General features: G+C 40.7%; 1 protein-coding gene across 6 annotated transcripts in view; it reads right to left on the reverse strand.

Annotated features, from left to right (window-relative positions):
- Nucleotides 1-19,166, reverse strand: part of NCOA7 (nuclear receptor coactivator 7) — a 203,078-nt gene extending 183,912 nt beyond the window's left edge. For 4 of the 6 annotated variants that reach the window (XM_023737166.1, XM_023737163.1, XM_023737164.1 and 1 more), the window contains exon 1: nucleotides 17,984-18,101. The gene's annotated coding sequence lies outside the window, so the exon portion shown is untranslated. Of the gene's footprint in view, nucleotides 1-17,983; nucleotides 18,186-18,826 lie in introns of those variants that run through there. The other 2 variants (XM_023737161.1, XM_023737167.1) reach the window with 2 other exon arrangements.
- Between the last annotated feature and the right edge of the window lie 2,117 nt (nucleotides 19,167-21,283).

The raw sequence follows: 21,283 nt of genomic DNA on the forward strand, positions 1-21,283 counted from the left end.
AGTTTGTTTATCCATTCATCTGTTGATGGGCATCTAGGTTGTTTCCATCTTTTTGCTATTGTGAACAGTGCTGCAATGAATATGGGAGTGCATATGTCTATTCGTGTGACGGCTCTTATTTCTCTAGGATATATTCCTAGGAGTGGGACTGCATTTTGTAGTGCTTTTTTTTTTTGTGGTGCTGACGTTTTCTTTGTTCCTCTTACTCTCCTGTGCTGAGTTCTTTTTGTTCGTGGGTTTTTGTTTCATTTATTTTGTTTTTGTAGGTTTTGTTTTTTACTGAGACTTTATGTTTTTCTTCTTTATTTTGATGAACAGGTTTGTTAACTTTCTTTGTGGTTACCTTGAAATTTACCCTTATCTTCCTAGATTTGAACCTGTCTATTATTACTTGGTATCGCCTTGCCTTCCTCACCATTAGAAGGTTCTATATCTACACCGTTTATTCCCTCTTTTATTGTTCTGATTCTGCTGTCATTTACAGATTAACCTTTCTGGTTCCCTGTTGTAATTCTTTTGGTTTTGCATAGTCCTTAAGAGTTCATTTCCTGGGTTGGTATTTGTCTAGTACAATCCTGTGTCCTATACTCAGCCTGTGGTCTGATGTTGTTTGTTCTCAGATCGAAGGACTCCCTTTAGTAAGTCTTGTAAGTTTGGTTTGGTTTTTACATAGTTCCTTGATTTCTGTTTATCTGGAAATGACCTAATTTCACCATCATATTTGAATGAGAGTTTTGCAGGATATACTATTCTTGGCTGGCAATTTTTTTCTTTCAAGATTTTATATATGTCATCCCATTGCCTTCTTGCCTACATGGTTTCTGCGGAATAATCCGAGCTTAATCTTATTGTTTCTCCTCTGTATGTGACTTTTTGTCTTTCTCGAGCTGCTCTCAGGATTCTTTGTCTTTGGTTTTAGTGAGTTGGATTCTGATATGCCTTGGTGATTTTTTTTTGGGGTCTATCCTATATGGGGTCTGTTGAGCTTCTTGGATGGTCAGCTTTTCATCTTTCATGATATTGGGGAAGTTTTCTGTCAGCAATTCTTCAATGATTCTGTGTTTTCTGTTTTCTCCCCGTTCTGGAACTCCGATCACTTGCACATTTTTGCTTTTGATTGTATCCCACATAATTCTCAGGTTTTGTTCATTTTTCTTTGTTCGTTTTTCTGAGTTTTCCTCAAACAGAGCTGTATCCAAGTGTTGGTCTTGAATCTTGCTGATCCTATCTTCCATTGTTTCAAACCTGCTCCTCAGCCCTTGAATGACAACTATCCGTTTCTGAAATCTTGTTGTTTATCTTTTGGATTTCTAATTGTTGTTTCTGTATGATTTGTAGCTGTGAATTTATTTTAGCATTTTATTCCTGTATTATTTTTTTAATTCTTCCGTTTTTTTTTTGTCTGTATTTTCCATGAATTTGTCTGCCTTTTCCATGAATTTGTCTATTTTTCCCTCATTTTTGTCTGCTTTTTGCTTCAACTCTTGGATAATTCTGAATATTAGAGATTTGAATTCCCTATCAGTTAGGTCTAGTGCCTCTTCTTCTACTGGAAAGTCATCTGGTGTTTTATTTTGGACACCTACTGGAACCATCCTGTCCTGTTTTTGTAAATGTTTTGATATTGTCTGCTGTTTTCGGGGCATTCAGTGGTTATTTTCCTCATTTATTAATTGTAGATTTGTTTGTTTCATCCTGTTTTTTTGTTTTGTTTGGTTATGTCTGAGCAGGCGGGCTGTGTGTTCTTTGTTGTTTGCTCATCTTCTTCTCCAATGGGCAGGGTCAGTCACTCAGGTATGGTACAGAAGGGCAGGTCCAGCTGAAGGGGAGTTGCTGGGATGGGTTGTTTGTGGCATGTACCAGGGCTGACAGTGCAGACCGGGAATCAGTGCAGGGCAGGTTCCAGTAGGGCGTGCCTGTGCTGCTTGGGACTGTGATGTTCTGCGCATGTTGCATGTAGGCAGGAAGGAGGGGGTAGATTGTGATGTGTGGAGCTAAGATGGGTATGGGAAAGAGGTGAGAAAGGAGAGAGGAACAGGAGCCAAAAACAAACAAACAAACAAAAAACAGTGCTAAGGGAGCCTGCTATTGGAGTGGAGAGATGAGAGACTGAGAAATGGGGAAATATAAAAATGAAAAAAAAAAAAGGGTAAAAGAAAAAAAATGGATAAATCGAGAAACTGGAAATGAAGCAAGACAAAAAGGAAATAAGAGGGAGAAGAAAACCAACAAACAAGAAAACCAAAACCAAAAAAAAGGAAAAAAAAACACAAGAAAAAAGAAATGCCCCCAGGGATGTCCCTGTGTGTCTGCGCAGAGTAAGGGAGTAGCTTCCAAGCCACGTGGTACTGCCCAGCTAGAAGGGGCTCCCAAGCTGAGAAAACAAAAAGAAAACAAACAAATCAAAACAGAACAAATCAGAGCAAACAAACAAACAAACAAAAAAGCCCCGGGGGTTCTACCAGTGTGGCGTCACGGGCCGGGAAGCAGTTTCACAGTCGAACAGTGTTTCGCAGCCTTTCAGGAAGAAGCAAAGATGGCACACGGAGCCAGGTATTTGAGAGAAAGGAGGAGGAGGTGGTGAGAGGTAAGGAAGAAATCTAAAGAAGCGGAAAAAAGCAACACCAGCAGCAAACAAAAGGCACTCAGGGAGCCAGCCAGTGTGGGCGGGTGGAATTCAAGTGACACCGAGATGAAGCTGGTGCTTCCCGGCCAAGAGACTGTGGCTGCAAGAAGCAGAGGTGGCTAAGTAGGGGTGAAGAAGGGTGGGGGTTGGGAAAGCCTATATTGCTGGTTACTGGTAGTTCTGTCTCCTGCTGGAAGCTCCATGAAGCTGCTTTCTCGTACCCCCTGTTCGCTGATCTCTGATAGGAGTCCAAGATAGCGGATCCATGCTGTGGTAGCTGATAGGGGGCCTCTACATGTATCTCTCTTTGCTCTCTGTTCTCAGTCAGTTTCTTATTCCATTCAGTGCTTGGCTGAGTTCCTTATCTCTTCATTTGATGCGTTGGGTTTCAGGATTGACGTGTGACTCTGTTTGACTTAGTTTTTCTGATCTTTGCTGCAGAGGGACAGTGTAGTGCTTCTGACTACAGTGCCATGTTGCCTGAAAGTTCTAGTTATCACTTTTCTTAATGTGCTTTCAGCAGATTTATTTACATGAAGAATTATAGATGGCAATAAACAATTTACACTTATACATAAGTAGGGCCTTGTAACATATTTATAAGCAATCCCCATCAATTCAGTTAAGCATTTACTAAGAACTTGTTTTATGCCTACTGCTGTACTATTATCTAAAACCTATGAATATAAAGAGGGCTAAATATGCCCTAAAGAAACTTCAATTTTTGACACAGGAGATAAGATTTATTTTAGTAAAACAATTAGAACAAAATGGTATGATAAAATTAATGCCAAATAAAATGCATATTGCACAGAGGAAGTGCTAATGGGAAGTAAGAAGAGGACCAGGTCACATGGGCCATGATTGTTAGGGAAGGTGTTAGAAGTGGGGCATCCCCCCAAAACAACTGTTTATGGTTATATTTCAATACTGCTGCACAACCAACAATCATATCAGCAAACCAGAAACAGTTTTATCCTTAATGAAAATGCCCTCTACCAGAGCACATTCAAGAGGCCAGCCAAGTCACCAGATTCTGTCTCAGGTGTCTCGCGTAAAGATGGAAACGGGCAAGCAGTGCTTTGTTTAGTACAGTCTAAAATGCGGAAAATGAACATGAATTCATGTACAAGGCATAACAAAAAGTGTCTAAGAGGCAGGAAATCTGCTCAACATGAAGCTGAATCAGCAGTATAAAATACAATGACCTCTTCTTGGGAAAAAATTATATGGTATTCAACTCTAATTTTCCAGGAGCCTGGATTAAGAACATCTATGGTTTAAGTACCTTTTCCTTTAAAGGTTTATTGAGCTGCTTGATACAAAAGTTCTTGCAGAATTTCAAAGAAAAACGGCCCTCTAGTAGACTGGATTACTGTCCTCAACTATTTACTCCCTTCCTCCCTATAGGAGAATTTATACATTCACTCCCTTTGCTATCTGAATGGAATAAGAAACTGACTAAGAACAGAGAGCAAGGAGAGATACATGTAGAGGCCGCCTATCATGTATCCACCCACTGACTCAGGCTTGGCCATGAGACTTGTTTTGACCAGTGGATGATGAGGATTAACAATGTACCTATTTCAGCTTGAGGCTCTACTGAGACCTGGCAAGTTTCTGCTCTCCACCATGAGAACAGTATGCTCCAAGTAGCAGCTTTTCTTTCTTCAACTTAGATCCCAGGATAAAGACATGCAGAAGACATCTGAACCCCCATCTCAACTCTGGAGTCTAGTCCAGCCCTGCTGAGCACAGCCAAATCAGCCGACTTGCAGATCCATCAACATGAAATAAAAATTTGTTCTAAACCACTGAGATTTGGAGGCTGTTATACAGCATTATCACAACAACAACAAAAAGACCTCAGAAACATCCTGATCCACATACAACTTTGTTGTTTTACCGAGAAGATCAAAACCATATACAGTAGTACATATATATAAATAATTCTACCTAGACCTGGGGTACCAAAGCCCAGAGACAAAAGCAACAAATTTAACACAAAAAGTCAAGGAAGTGTCCTTATTTTCAAGTTGTCATTTACCCCATAACCAATTTGCACGGCTATGGAGGTTTAAAGGAGCCCTGGTGTTCAGTGGTTAAGTGCTCTGCTGCTAACCAAAAGGTTTGAACCCACCAACCATTCCGCAGGAGAAAGATGTGGCAGTCTGCTTCCATAAAGATTAAAACCAAAACTAAACCCATTGCCATGGAGTCGATTCCAACTAATAGCGACCCTACAGGACAAAGTAGAACTGCCCCATAGAGTTTCCAAGAAGTAGTTGGCGGATTCGAACTGCCAATCTTTTGGTTGGCAGTTGAGCTCTTAACCACTGCACCACCAGGGTTCCTATTCCATAGAGATTACAGACTTGGAAACCCTATGGAATGAACACAGGGAACTTGGAGTGGAAAAGGGGAGAGTGCCGTCACATCGTGGGGATTGCAACCAACATCACAAAACAATGTGTATAAATTTTTGAATGAGAAACTAACTTGAGCTGTAAAGTTTCCAATAATAAAATTAAAAAAAAAAAAAAAAAACAGAAACCCTATGGGGCAGTTCTACTATGTCCTATAGGGTCACTATGAGTCAGAATCGACTCAACTATGGGTTATGGAGGTTTAGCTAAGAAGATATCATTTGATTCTAAGAGTGATTTATCCAGTCTTTGTATAATCATTATGTATGAATATATTCACTATGTTGTTGTTGTTGGGTGCCATCAAGTCAATTTCGACTCACAGTGACCCCATGTGACAGAGTGGAACTGCCCCATAGGGTTTTTTAGGCTGCAATGTTTACAGGAGCATATTGCCAGGTCTTTCTTCCATGGAGCCACAGGGTGGGTTCAAACTGCCAACCTTATGGTTAGCAGCCAAATGCTTAACCATTGTGCCTCCTTATATTCACTACAGACTTTGATATAACTTACTTTAAGTTATTTTATACAATATTGCTGCTCCAAAAACTTTATTACTTTTTCACCGTATCTATTCTGCCACTTTCTCTTATAATTTTAAGGAAATGTGGGTATGTAATTGAGAGAACTGGTAAATATTATTTTGAGTATTAGAACAGAAAACTCATATAATTAACATCTATACCCAGGAAGTAATTCAAGCACAGCTCATTTAAATAGGTGAACCAACAAGAACTAACTTATCAAGGAAAAATCTTAAAAGAGATTTGAAATATTAGGACAATGCAGCATCACCAGGTATTATGGTGCTCTCATCACACTTTCTTTAGCAATTTCGGCCCAACAAAGCCTTACTGCCAAGTGTCTCAGCTCATACTTACACTATCTTGCATTGCTTTCTAATTAATTGTCCCTCATGCCCACATTCCTTCCAATCAGACTAAAAGCTCTCGAAAGGCAGGGAATGTGTCTTGTGTTGCTCACATGTGTGTGCACACACATACACACAAATATTCACAATCATCACAGCTCCTAGATCAGGCTGGACACAGAATTTATGCCTAATAAATCGATTTTTACTTGCTATGAATAAATACCTAAGAAAAATTGATGTCAGGTAAGATCTTGCTGTCTATTTAGATCACTGGACTCCATTTTTTAAGTCACATTCCACATCACTTGAAAACATCTGAGCATAAAACCCTAATATGTTTGTATTTTTTTTACTTAATAAAAATGTCTTTTGTACTACTCTATATATATTATAAAACATGACAAAAGGAGAAGTCATAAAATGATGATGTAGACATTCTAACAATTTCTTCCCATACCCTGTGAATTGTCTTGTTCATGCGGTACATGTACTCCACCTTAGATACCACTGGTCTAGACTGTGAGAACAGATATATAAAAACATTTCCGGAGACGTACGCAAGATCTGTGAAATTCTAACATATCTGTAAAATTTAAACATATTCTCTGACAGATTCATGAAACTATCTAGATCAAAAAAGCAATATTTTAGCATTAATGATAGAGTTGTCCTTGCAACTAGGATTAATTTATTTTATTATACTAACTAGTTGCCATCTAGTTGATTTCAGCTCACAGCAACCCTACGTGACGTGTGTTAGAGTAGAACTGTGCTCCATAGGGTTTTTGATGACTAATTTTTCAGAAGCAGATTACCAGGCCTTTCTTCTGAGGTGCTCTGGGTAGACCCAAACTTCCAACCTTTCATTTAGCATCCTGGTGCATTAATCATTTGCAGCACCCAGGTATTTCTTTAATATGTTACCAGAATCCTGTTGTAAATGCATTTGCTAACTATGGTCTTCTCTGAAAATGCGCCCTTTAGTATTTAGGCTTTAGGAATGAAAATCTATTATCGGATTTCAGGCAAATTATCTATAAGACTGAGAGAACTAAATGATATAGCACTCTGATCTTGAAAATAAGGGAAAGAGAAGGATAGGCAAAGGGGAAGATGGAACGGAAAAATCATAAATCATCTCTAAGACTGTTATCAATATGGTAACATCCACTTTCCTATGTTCATGTGTATGTATGTGGATAGAACCGTGCTAGAAAACTGAAGGGTACACAGTGATATAAAGAGTAACACCTAAGTAATAAAGCAAGTCAGTATTTATTTAATGTGTGATATAAACAGCTAAGTGCCTGCTTTGGAGGTTCAGGGTCATGGTTTCATGAGTTAACTGGCCTAATAGTGTGTTTAGTGTCTCTGTTCTACCTCCTAGTTTGTTGTGTACTGCCTGGGGTCTTAAACGCTTGCAAGCTGCCAGCCAAGGCACAACAATTGGTCTTCATTTGCAGAGGAAGAAGAAGAGTCAGGAATAGGAGGAGGATATGGAATCTGTGGCTAACTGCCTCCGTGAACAACTGCCTCCTCTGCCATGGCCTCCACGAACAACTGCCTCCTCTGCCATGAGACCAGAAGAACTGGATGGTGTCCAGCTACCATTACTGAGCATTTTGATCAAAGATTCTATAGAAGAAATCCTGATCAAAAGGGAGAAAATACAGAACAGAATTTCAAATTCTCATGGATGAATCCCTGAAACTATTGCCCTGAGGTAATCTTTAAACCTTAAACCAAAAACATACCCTGAAGTCTTCTTAAAACCAAACCATAGTTTTAGCTTAACTAGTAAAAAAGGTCTGCCTTGAATATTATGTTCTTTTAAGAACCATCTATATGGGAACAAAGTGACAATAACAAATTGAAAGATTAGATATGAACCTCAGGGGCCAGTTAAGTTTATGTTAATGGGGGAGGAACAACTCAGAAAAGAAGGGTGAGAATGGTTGCACAACTGGAAGAATGTAATCAATGACACTGAATTGTACATGTAGAAATGGTTGAATTGGTGTGTTCTGCTGTGTATATTCTCACAACAACAAAATAAAATATAAAAAAGGAAAAAAAAGCTAAGTGTCAAAAGAACTGAAATCAGGGTAGAGTAGATGGCTTAGAAAGTGTTCATGTACACAACTACCAAGCCGGGGCAGAAGACTGACTGTCAGAGAAGTGTGGAAGGAAATTCCAGATAGGGAGGGCAGCAAAAAGCTTGAGAACTGAGGATTCTGACTATACTGGAGCACTGAGCCCAACTGGTGCAGAGTGGGAAATGAGGCCAAGTGTGTGACATGTGAAAGGATATAGTGCCATCATCACCTAAGACCATTCTTTAGCTTAAACTTCCAAGAGAAAGCTACCACCACAAAAACCTTATAAATCATTTCACTTGGTCTACTTGAAAAAGTAGCTTTGGGGCTGATCTGTACCAAAGCAAGGTAGCTAAATGCAACAAAATACCAAGCAGATGGCATGTGGGTGAAGATGTTGAGGAAGTGAAATATTAGTAACTTTGAAAGAAGGAAGAGAAAGCAAAATATGTCAAAATGAATATGCATTTGATAAACAAAAGTTAAGAATATAACAATCCTATGTGTAGAAATGGCATGGGGGCAATGTCTGACCTCCTCCAACCCCACAAGGGGAAAGGAAGGAGAACCAGGAACAACAGCGCAAGGCTGACTTCCATGAGGTGGAGGCCAGACACTCGTCCTCTCCACCATCTTTACTAATTCTGACACCAATTCTCCCTCGTATAGCACTCTCTACTTCTCACCTGGGTTTGATAATTCATTGCAACGGCCACACACAATGCACAGACCATACTCACAATTACAGGGTTATTAGGGAAGTTTACAGTTACAACTCAGGCTCAGGAATGCTCAGCATACACTTTTTCCATTAGGACAGCCTCTTCCCAACAGTGCTCGCAGGCACGCCTCTCCCTGGCCCTTGGTCTCGGTTCAAAAGGCACACAGCTTTCTCTCTCCATGGGCTGGGAAGCCCACCATGCTCTCTCCTGCTGCCAGGTCTCTCCTGCCACCCTTCTCACCATCTTCGGGGTTACAGTTTGCTCTCTCTCTCATCTCTCTCTCCCTCTGTCTCTCTCTCTCTCTCTATCGCTCGCTCGCTCTCCTGCTTCCAGGAGCTTCTCAGCACAGGGATCTCCTGGCTGTTATTCCTTGGTGGTGATAGGATCCTCCTCTCTGCTCTGGAATCGGCTCTCTTTCAGGGCAAAACTGAGCAATTCCTTTGGTGGGCCATAATTACCTTATCACACTGTCCTGCCCAATCGCCTGGAGTGGCCATACACAAAAGTAATCCATTGCACCGCACTGTGATACATTCATGTGAATAATTTCTAACATGTATCACTATTATACATATAGGTAATAAAAATGTAAAAAAAAGAAAATATAAATCACCTATGATTCCACCAATGGGGAAAAAGCACTAACATTTTGTCACTTTCCTGTCATTTCTTCTATGCAGATGCATTTTAAAATCAAAGGAGGATTTTTTTTTAACAGTTTGGTGTTTACTTTAATTCAATTGCTGTGAATATGTCCCATGTCATTAAATATTGCTCAAAGCCATGACTTTAACGGCTCAATATTTTATCATATATATGTACTGTTGTTGGGTGCTGTAGGTTCCTACTCATAGTGACCCCATGTGACAGAAAGAACTGCCCCATAGGGTTTTCTTGGCTGTAATCTTTACATATCTTTATAGGAGCAGATTGCCAGGCCTTTCTCCTGTGGAGCAGCTGTGTGGGTTCCAACCACCAACTTTTCGGTTAGCAGCCGAGCGCTTAACCATTTGCGAAACCAGGGCTGCTTATGTATGTATTAGCAATTAGAAAATATCTCCATTTTGGATTTTTCTCAAGATTTCACAGTAACAACCATGATAATACCGAACACATAGTTTCTTACTCCGTACCAGACAGAATTCCAAGTGCCTTATATACAACTTATCTAAATCATAGGAAAATGTAGGGGGTAAACTACAGATGAGAAAAAGGCATAGCGAAATTAACTTGCCCACGTTCACACAGATGGCCAACAGTGGAACAGAATTTGAAGCCAGGCAACTGGTTCCAGCATCTCTGCTCTTAATTTCTCTCCATACTGCCTGCCTCTCAGAGACAATGTGCTCATTCCTGAACTTAAACCTCATCTCTAATTATTTCCTTATGATTTACTTTTAGAATAGAATCACTGATGTCAAGTGATTCAATGAGCTAAATTTGCTCTCCCTATAAGGTGTACCAAGGTACTCTCTCACCATTTGTGAAAAAGAAATATGACCCAACTTCACCCTTGCTAGCATTGTTACTGACTTTTTAAATCTAACATTAATCTGCATGTCTTTGATGCAATAAAGTTAAATATTTTTTCATGTCTCAGCCATCTGTAGTTCCTATGTTGTGAATTTTCTATTCTGATTCCTTACAATGGAATCCCTGGACACTACAAATGGTTAACGCACTCGCTGCTAACTGAAAGGTTGAAGGTTTGAGTCTACCCAGAAGCACCTCAGAAGAAAGGCCTGTTGATCTACTTCTGAAAAATCAGCCACTGAAAACCCTGTGGTGCACAGTTCTACTCTGACACACATGGGGTTATCATGAGTTGGAATCGACTCAACAGCAACTTTTTTTTTTAATACTTTACTATAATACTTTTTAAACAGAATTATGGTATGTTAAATTGAAATTATTTTGGAAGGTACACTGATTTGAGATTTCAAAGCGGGGAGCTAGCTAGCTGTTTCCGTGAGATGTTACAGATAGGCAGCGCTCTGGAAGAATTACCAGGACCTGGGGCTCAAGGCTCAGCGGTAAACGCCTGAGACCATAAGAACTGAGCAGGCCCTCTCAAGAGGCTGATTAATAGCCTGAAATTGTGCTTTATACTGTACAGCAAGGGCTATACTTATCCAATGGCTAACTAATGGCTAGAATACTCACCACAGCTACTCAAAACCCACTGCCATTGAGTCGATACCAACTCATGCTGAACCAATGTGTTACAGAGTAAAACTGCTCCACAGGATTTTTTTCACTGTAATCTTTACAGAAGCAGATCACCAGGCCTTTTCTTCCATGATGCCACTAGGTAGGTTTGAACTGCCAACTTTTAGGTTAATTAAAAAACAAAACAAAACCTGTTGCCATCGAGTTGTTTCGACTTACAGCAACTCTACAGGACAGAGTAGAATTGCCCCATAGGGTTTCCAAGGAGCAGCTAGTGGATTTGAACTGTCCACCTTTTGGTCAGCAGCCGAGCTCTTAACCACTGTGCCAGCAGGGTTCCTTTAGGTTAATAGTCAAGGCAAACCATTTGTGCCACCCAGGGACTGTTACTCAGGGCATGATCAATTCCTGTTATCACTGCGTCTGGGGAAACAAATCAGTAAATGTGATGTTTGTTTAGTAAGATCAGAATTATAAAATGAAAATGAAAGATCTTGAACTATCTCATGAATTATTCTTCTTTTACATGGCATACTTGGTTAGTGATCAGAATAGTCTACCAATCAGAGTATTTCATGTGAACAGTGCTGAACAAACGCTATTAAATTCTTACTCTCTGAGTCCTCTGTTAATTAGTCATCAAAAACAAACTACCTGATGCCAAATACTTTGCAATAAAACTCAGCACCTAGAAAATCCTCTTAATAACTTTGCTTGGAATTAAAAATATCTCATTCACATACTTCAGAGTCACTTCTTAGAGCAAGCCACTTTCTCCAGGTGATTAACGCCACCTATCAGAGTTGACAGATGATAGACCTGAATTGACAGATTTCAATTTCTTAAGGGTAATCTTTTCTCCTATTAAATCCCTAAAGTTTGCTGCTGTTGCCAGTTACCATCGAGTCAGCTCCGACTTGTGACGAACCTAGGCATACAAAAAAATGAAATGTTACCCATTCCTGCACCATCTTCACTACCACTGGCATGTTTGAGTCCGTTTGGACAATGTTCTGTTCTGATCCATACGGTTTTCATTGGCTAATTTTCAGAAGTAGATCACCAGGTCTTTCTTTCTAGTCTAATACAGATAATACAGATAATACTAATACAGTCTGGAAGTTCCACTGAAACCTACCCACCATGGGTGACCCTGCTGGTATTTGATATACAATGGCATAGCTTCGGCATAGCTTCCAGCATCACAGCAACACAAAAGCCACCACAGTACAACAAACTGGCAGATGGCAGTGGCCCTAAACTTTAGGGGCACCCTTTACGGAGGCTTTAGCTCCTTTATGCACCAAATACAAAGAAAAACCTGGAGGTGAACTCTCTCAGGTGAGGGTCATAATAAATATGAGAGCTATTTATAACGAGTGTTAATACAATGTTTAAGAGAGAATTAGTAACGCCCAGGCTGCTGAAGAAAATAATATGGACATGTAGATTACTGAGGTAGTGGCAGTGTGGAGAAGTGGGATGAACAGCTACACAAATGCCTCAACTTTGGGTTTTCTTGACCAACCTTAGCATGATATCCAAAATGATAAATAATTTTTACTAGAAAGCCAGTTTTGCTATTTATAATGAGACATGTCTCCTCCTGTTAATGACACCTACTCAGAACACTAAACTACACCTAGAAGGCTCCATGAGAAGCTTATGGAATCCCTAATAAGAAAGGCTCTCTGGAGGAAAACCAGGTGTAGAACTAGGTGTAGTCTGCTAATGAAAACAGGAGAACAGTGTGTTTCAAGTAGAAGGAACAGCATAGAGAAGAAAAACCATGCATGCACAGGAAGTAACAATCAGTTTCATACTACTAAAGGAGAGGTTCTTAACATGGGGTCGATAAACAAGGGCATGTAAGAAAAATTGGTGTGTATGGTGTGGCATGCAACCCTGAATTTTCATCCATGATTGGGTGGAAAAAAAAAGTTAAGAACCATCAGGCATGGCAGGGAGGGGCAAGAGATGAACACCCCAGGGCCCAACAGACCAGGTTAAGTAAGATGCATGAACTTTTCCTGTCTATTATGGAAATCCTTTGGAAGGTTTGAGGAGGGAAGCTGAGGAGTAAAACTGACTGACATGTGGAGGGCTGATCAGAGGAAAGCAAAATTCAGGTAACAGCCCATAGCATCAAAGAGACACTCAAGGCCAATGGCAGACGAGTGAATTACAGAAATGGTTAGGAGATAAAACTGAGCAGACTGCATATTCATATTTGCTTGGATATGCATAAAATATCACTGTGGGATTCTCAAGAAACTGACCAGCACTGGTTGCCTACGGATAGGGGAAGCAGGTGACTGAGGAACAAGGAGGAGAGGTAGTTCTTTCACTGATACTGACATACCTTTTGAATCAGGTGAGGGTACTGCCTATTCTAAACATAAAATTTAAAAATAATAAAAATTTGGAAGTTATCAGAGCGAGATGCCTCTACGAAAAAGCATGCCCATGTTTCCTTCCAAATGCCTTCCGAAAAAAGTTATGCTTTTGAATTCCGATCATTTTTGCCCCAAATGCTCCTGCATTGCACCAATAACTGACCCTTCAGAAGGATCTAGATGATAAACCAATCAGACTTAATTTGGCATCATGCAGATGTAAATAACTATTTACCTGGCTAAATTCAACCAACTTAACAGTTAGTTGTGAGGATACCAGAATAAAGAGAGTCTGGTGAATTAACTGAGGAAGTTCAAGCTTTTAAACGTAATGATAAACAGAATAGACTCACAGAAGAATCTATATCTGATTAGCAAAACAAATATGAATCAGATAAATCTACAGTCATATCTGCAGTCCAGGATGAGTGTAAAGCTAGTTTTGGCTAGTCCTTTGGCTTGTTGTTAGGTGCCACTGAGTCGGTTTCAACTCATAGCAACCCTATGTAGAACAGAAGAAAACGCAGCCCGGTCATGTGCTATCCTCACTTTTTTGACAAATTTTCATACAGAATCTCCTGTTCACCCCAATATCCTATGTAAGTACACCAGAAATAACTATTAATTTAAATTAAATTGAATGGCTTTACCATCTTCAAATTAGTGATAAGTGCACATAAACTTGACAGTTAAAAGATAAGTAGAATTTAATTTTGCAAAACTATGTATCATTGTTCCCCATCTGGCTATATAAACTCAAATATCCTATACTTGCAATACTTGTTCAAAACATATTTATTGTAACCAATTAAATTTCTTGACAATCAAAAACTTGGCATGTGCCCAGAGATCAATTCTGTAATGCTTTTATTTATTGTTTTTTGTTTTATATTTTGCTTCATTCCACAAAGGATATGATCCAGCTTAAAACAATAAATACAATAAAATGAGTAACTATAAGTACATCCAAATCACAATTAAGAAAAAACAGAACAGAAGCTCTCGACCAGGGACACAGTACATCTGATATTAGATCATAGGTTTTTATATGGTTATTAAAATTAAGTTGCAAATTTTACTCTGTGTTTTCTAGTTGTCAAAAGCAGAAAAGGAAATATAATCAGTACGAAAGTTTTTTTTGGCATTTAGAGCTGAATGGAATTTCTTGCATGGGTCTTCAAATAGCAGCAGTAGAAAAGACCATTGTCTTAACTATATCCTTAAAGTAATGTAACATGTTTCTAGTGATTGTCTTTATTAATACAATCCCTCAGAATGAACACAATTTGGGGGGAGGAGTGTCAAAGATGCAAACAAAGGAACCCGAGTACGTAAGTTTCTGAGGATCTGGATAGACTCCTGGTCTAACACCTAGTATTGGAAGGGAATGGGTGGACATCAAGGCCTCTGGAAACATTTCAATTGAGCTTCTGATAAAATCTTTGAGCAGACAATTCATATTCTCTGGCAAGTGCAAAAACAATGGCACTCGGAAGAGAGATTAGTACACAATTATTTTTCAACCACCAGCTCTCTATATTCGAAATGCAAGGATATACAAATTTATAACTTTGGTTCCAGCTTATGTGAATTGTGTGGATTCTGCTGGACATAAACAGAAAAAAAAAAGAAAATTACGGGTTAGGATTAGCAAAGGACGGCAAATGACATTTAGCAAGGAAAGGAGAGGTTTGTACAAGAAAATCTTGGGAAAAACACAGAAAGATAAGATAGGCTAAATCTAGGTCTTAGAATTGCATTCCAGTGTTCTTATGGAAGCGGGGAGTTGAGGGCTCAGAAGGCAGGACCCGGGAAGTGAGTCAACCAATCAATGAAGCATTGTACATTTGGATGCAGGACACACATAAGAAAAATGCCTCTTCCATTCTGAGATTAGAAACCAGCTCCTATTTGTGATTCCATGGCCAAGAGTGCCAGCACATTGTAAGTGCTCAACTCCTGTTTGTCAAATGAACAAATTAGTGTTTATTACCCGCAACAAAGCCAAAATAAATTACCGCAACTATAGGGGCGGGCTCTCCTGAAAAGCGTTAAGCGAGCAAGGAAGAGCGATGTAATTGCTTAATACCTTTAATTACAAATTTAAGAGGTGTAAGCCCTGGTGGCACCAACGCTCTGCTACTAACCAGCAGGATGGTTGTTTGAACCTATCCAGCAGCTCCAAGGGAGAAAGACCTGGCAATCTGCTTCTATTGAAAAAAAAACCTATGGAGCAGTTCTATTCTGTCGCATGGGGTCACTATGAGTTAAAAACTCAACTGCACCTAACAAAAAAATGCAACTATCTTTATTTCATGAGGAATTTTTGCTTTTACTTAATCATAAAAAATTAGGTCCCCCTCTCCCCATAAATTTCCTCATATTGTTAGTTCCTTCAATCTTCATTACCTTTTATATAAAGGTGTTACTTCCTCCCCACCTAGGAAAACCCAACACAGTTGCAGAAACAACAGTAATAAACTATGCCTTATCACAGTTTTGTGAAAATAGTAACTCTCATGGGTAATAAAAGGAGCCCTGGTGGCGCAACGGCTAAGTGTTCTGCTGCTAATTGAAAGGTTGGTGGTTGTAAGCCACTAGCCACTCCTCGGGAGAAAGATGCGGCAGTCTGCTTCAGAAAAGATTTATAGCCTTGGGAACCCTATAGGGCAGTTCTACTCTGTCCTACAGGGTCACTATGAGTCAGAATTGACTCAGAGGCAATGGGTTTGGTTTGATTTGATGTACAAAATGTAGTAAGGATGGCGAAGAGGTATTAAAATGATCAAAAAAGAGAAGAAAATCACTGGACCACTAGCAGATAATTTTGTTAAACAAAGACATTAAAAAGAAATACTGACTCATAAAATTTATATGACAGGAAACAAAAACACAACGGAATAATAATGCAAAAATAAAGCAAAATGAAACGTGATGCAGTTATCCTTGATTTTTTTTCAAGAAACCATAAAATTTTAAAATTGAAAGGTATTATCTTCCAAGCCCCTCACTTTACCACCACCCTGGCTGTCAGACTTGGAAACTGATAAGCTTATATACTGAGGAGAACTCATACAATTAAAATTTTATCTATACCATATATTTTGAATCATTCAGAACTCACAAGCACTTCTAAATGTTTTATTTTTGCCTTTCCTTGTAATAAAATACACTGTAATTAAATCAAACCACAACTCAACTCTAAAGCAAGTTAAAACGTCACTATTAACCATATCACTGCTATCTCTGGAGTAACTTAGAATTTCCCTTAAAACAAATGGCGCTTTATTGTGTTTGAGAGCTTAATTGAAATAGGATTGATTACCAATAAGCCTGGAAAATATGCAAGCTCAGACATGAAATTAATTTATATCAGGAGTTGGAGAGAATTACCTCATTCAATAACACATTACAGAAGAACAGCACACGTTCCTAAAAATGTAAAAATTCAAATTTAAATGTTAAGATAACCGAATTTGCCTTTTCACACACAAAAAAGTAATTTTGTAAATCCAGTGAAACTTCAACGGCCACAAAATAGAAAAAAAAATTAATTCTAAATTGTCATCTGTAGATAAAGCTTAAAACACCATTCATTCATTCAAAAAATCACTAAAAAGCACCTACTTATGCATCAGACTCAGAGGATTACAGGATTGAACAAAAGGAAGGCTCTAACCTCTTGGAGTTTACAATTCATTTTCCAAAACTGTAAACCTTAACACATTAATGTAAAATTGTAGCTTACAAATGATCCATTTTCCAAAACTCTAAACTTTGCTGTTTAATATAAGACAAAAAATTATAGCCTTGGAAAAAATAATCTTGTCAGAAGCTCTGATGTATGAACTGTAAAACTGGGGAAGAAAAAAAAATGCATGACCAGTTTCTCAAAAAATACAAACCTTGACACCGAATTGGAAGTTAGGCTGAGCACAAGACTGCCGACTGCTGGCTGGCCCGGCGCATCCTTCCAGCAGATTCTCAACTCCCGACACCTGTATCAAACTTGCCACTAAATGCAACCCTTCACGTAACCAAAAGGTTCCTAAGTGGGCAGCACAAGAGCACTCCAGCCTCATCTATCTTCTGAATAATCTGACTTCTAGAAGGACCTTGTCTAACGAACTCTAAAATACTGTCAGGGACTGAGCTATTGATTTTACATAAATCATCCAGCCAGCTTTGAAATAACACAAAAATCCACAGCGACTTCTACATGCCGTTAAAATAACGCTGTGAGCGGCTGCATGGGTTGGCTAACAAGACAGGAAGAACGAACGCATCTGCTAATCCAGCCAAACAAATACGGTGATATATTTCTACCTGAGCTGCTGAAAATCCCACGCCCCCTCCCCCAAATAAAACACAAGCCATCCTGTCCTCCCACTCCCAGCCCGCAGCTCGTACCTCACTGGCCCCCAGGGGGTGGGCGGGGAAGGGTCAAGCTCTCCTTCACCACCGCTCGGCCTCCCGAGCTCCAGAAGAGGTTTTCAGGTTAACAGGGGGCTCACGAAGCGCGCCCAGCGCCATTAGCACACCTCCGAGCGCTCCACCAAACCCTGGCGGGAGGCAAGTTTGACCGGTCCTGGCCCCTGCCCCCCCGGCCTCTCTGCAAAGGCAGCATCAGCCTGCTGGCGGCGGCGAGGGAAGGTCCCTGCCTCACCCACCTACCTACTGGGCGGGGTCGCCAGCTCCTCGGGGTCGAGAGAAGGGGATCGGACGCATACATTTCTGGGAGCGGTGGCCTCTGCTGCTCGGTGCGGGGGAGCGCATCCCCTCTGGTGGGTGGAAGGAGGGGCTGGGGGAGGACCGTGCAGCGACGAGGAAAAAGGGGAGGAGGAAGGCGCGCCAAGGCGCGCGCACTCGGGGCCCCGCGCCCCGAGCTGGTTGACGCAGCAGCCTCCGAGATTCCTCAGGCCTCTCCCCACGCGCGGCGCCGCGCTGCCCTTGCAGCTGCGTCCGCAGTCAGGGCACCGGCAGTGGTAGACTCACTGACCGCGCCGCAGGCGGGGAACTGCGGGTGGCGCGACGCGGTACAGACGCCCGCCTCTAGCTCCGCCCGGCCGGCGGCGCGCTCTGTGCCCCTACGCAGCGGCGGGTGTCGGGGAGCTCCCGCACCAGCCTCGGCGGCTCGGACTGCAGCTGCAGCATCCTCCCAGCCCCAGCAACTTCCGAGCTGGGAGGCTGGTCACCCCCTCCACCCTCTGCTACTGGTGCCTCAGTCGCCCCTGCTTAGCCCCAGCAGCCCAAGCCCAACGGCTCCGCCCCAGAGAACTGCGCGCGCGGCCTCTGCAGGCCTTGGCCCATTGTGACGCCTGCCGAGCGCCCGCGCGCAGCTTCCTCCTCGGCCGGACGCCGGGCTGTGGAGCTAGGGAGGGTCGACTTTACCTAGCCCCGGTCCGCGTCCCCTACCGCTGGCCCGCCTTGATCCCTACTCTTCTTGGGAGGCACGGCTTTGAGAGCAGAGCGGGAGTTATACAGCGCCTCCTTGAGCTTTAAAGCCCCTTGAGTTACCTTCCAGCTCGGACTACTGGCCACAGTAAATTCATCCATCTGGCAGTAGTTCCCTTCCGGCGTTGGATTTAGCAAAGGGGCCCACCATCTCCTCCCCCTCCCGCTCCAGTCCCCGGTACTGCATCCTAGATGCTGCCAAATTGCAATCATTACAGCAGTAGGATGTAACAACTGGGCCCTCCAGACAGACTCTTGGCAGAGATCAGATAGAACCTTGGTTGGGAGGGGTTTGCAACAGCAGCGGGACCCATCTCTACCTGGTGCTGTTCCCTCTATGGTCCCATGACAAGAACTGCAAGATGACTAGGAGAATCTGAGCATAGGGTTCACCCTTACACACTGAAAAATCTCAAGGCAGAACCTGCAGCTGGTCTGATGACTCTGGTGTGTCAGAGGTCATACACTGGACAGTAGATAGCGGCCTGCTGTGGGCTTTGACACTGTTTGTGCTTTAGCAGCCTCTCGTGGAAGATGGAGCAAAGCATTTAACAGTGATGGCTTTAGGATTTCGGTTGCAGGTGGTCATGCTACACTGTCCTGCAAAATATGGAATAATCTCCCAATTCTGAGCTGAGCATATTTTAAATTGGACTTGGTTTTAGATTTTTTTGGCTTGAGTTGTGAAGAATTAGAGACTTTTCTTTAGGCACTGTGTTATTCGTAGATTATTTTCAAGGGGAAATTAGATTCTTAAAATCTAAAGAGCAGATTTCATTGTATCAAAAAAACATGGTTGGCAATTTCCGGAGAGACTGAGCTGCCCTCACACTTCTTTGATGAGTGCTTTTATGATTCTGAAATCTAAAGTTAGTACAAATTGGACAATAGAAAAGACATGTTCTATAGAGGTAAAAATTGTTATTAAAAAAAGCTAAGACTTTTTGAGATGAGTTCTTTCAAGCAACTTGGAGGCCGAACCACCCATCTCACTTGGATGAGAATAAATGAGAAACTATTGATGACGGCTCCTTTCAAGAGTGGCAAGGTATGACTTTGAGGTATCTATTATTATTAATTGTATTTTGCCCCAAATTCAGAATACGTCAATTATAGGAATATATATATGTACAGATATGTAAATGATAGGATGAAATCACTTATAAAGAAAACCAGGCTATTGTTTACTATTTAACAATGCATAAAGAGGTCTGGTTTAGAATGGTAGTTTTCTGTAGGAAATGTCCATTCAGTTGCAATTCTTCACTATTTGCTGTCCTTTTTCCAACAGTAACTCCCTTTTGTTTCTCTCTCTGTGGACCCTATGTTCTGTCAAGAAACAAGTAGTATTCTTTTTTTATTGACAAAAGAATACAAATGAGTATATTTTAAAAGCAGTGACCATTAATTATAAAATGTTTGTCAGCCTTTCAAAAACATTGCAAATAATTTAAGGGTCCTCTTTACTATCTTCATGAACACTTCTAGGACTGCATTTCATATAATATGCTTATTAAAACATCTTATTACAGTGAAAGTCCTAGTATAATAAAGAATTCTACTCCCCAGTTTAGAGGAGAAACACTTCCTTCTTAAAAATTCTTCACTCATTCTTTTTCATTCACTGAGCAATTATTGATTTGCCTAAGCCTTGTCTTTACAGAGGAATCAGAAGAACTAAAACCATTTCCTTATCCACTAGATCTGTACTATCCAACACAGCACCCCCTAGCCACGTGTGGCTATTTAAAAGCAATTAAAAATGTAGTCCTATTTAAAATGTAGTTCTTCACTTCTTTTGCCACAGTTCAAGTGCTGAAGTGCCACATATGACTAGTGACTATCCTTTTGGACAGCAAAGAATACAGTATTTCCATTATTGCAGAAAGTTACTATAATATATACAATAATTCAGGAACTCTTAATACACTAGAGATCAAACTTCTTTAGACTGTGTAATTCTTAAGAACATGGTAATCTTTAAGAATTCAGGCTCTAGCTTCAGAGTGCAGCTCCACCATTTGTGTGACCTTGAGTAAATTACTTGACTTCAGTTTCTTTATCTGTAAAAGAGGGATGAGAATAGTACCAACCTTACAAGGTGGATGAGGGGATTAAGTGAGGCAATCCATGAGTAATGCTGAGACTAAAGTCTGGAATGTGGCCATCAGTAAAAGTTAGCTATTAGTCTAACAATAAACATTCATAAAGGTTTTCTTTTTAAAAATTGTATTCCCAGCCCCTCTCACTGTATCTGGCTCATGGAAGGTGCTCAGTAAATGATGTGTTAATGAGCAAATGTAATGTTACCAGTGTAATGTTTCACGGATATGAGAGCCACTGTTAAATATGAAAACTGACCTTTCCATCTCTGTTGAAAGTTGAGGCCATGAAGTATAACGCAGGTGGAATTGTCATCTCACTTTTTCTGGAATAAACACTAGTGTTATGAGACTTCAGGGTAGATGTAGAGGCAATGATTCCTTCATCTCTTAAAAGAAGAAGAGAAGGGTCACTTTA

Source organism: Trichechus manatus, unplaced genomic scaffold, assembly GCF_000243295.1.
Source record: "Trichechus manatus latirostris isolate Lorelei unplaced genomic scaffold, TriManLat1.0 scaffold00098, whole genome shotgun sequence".
Lineage (NCBI taxonomy): Eukaryota > Metazoa > Chordata > Mammalia > Sirenia > Trichechidae > Trichechus > Trichechus manatus.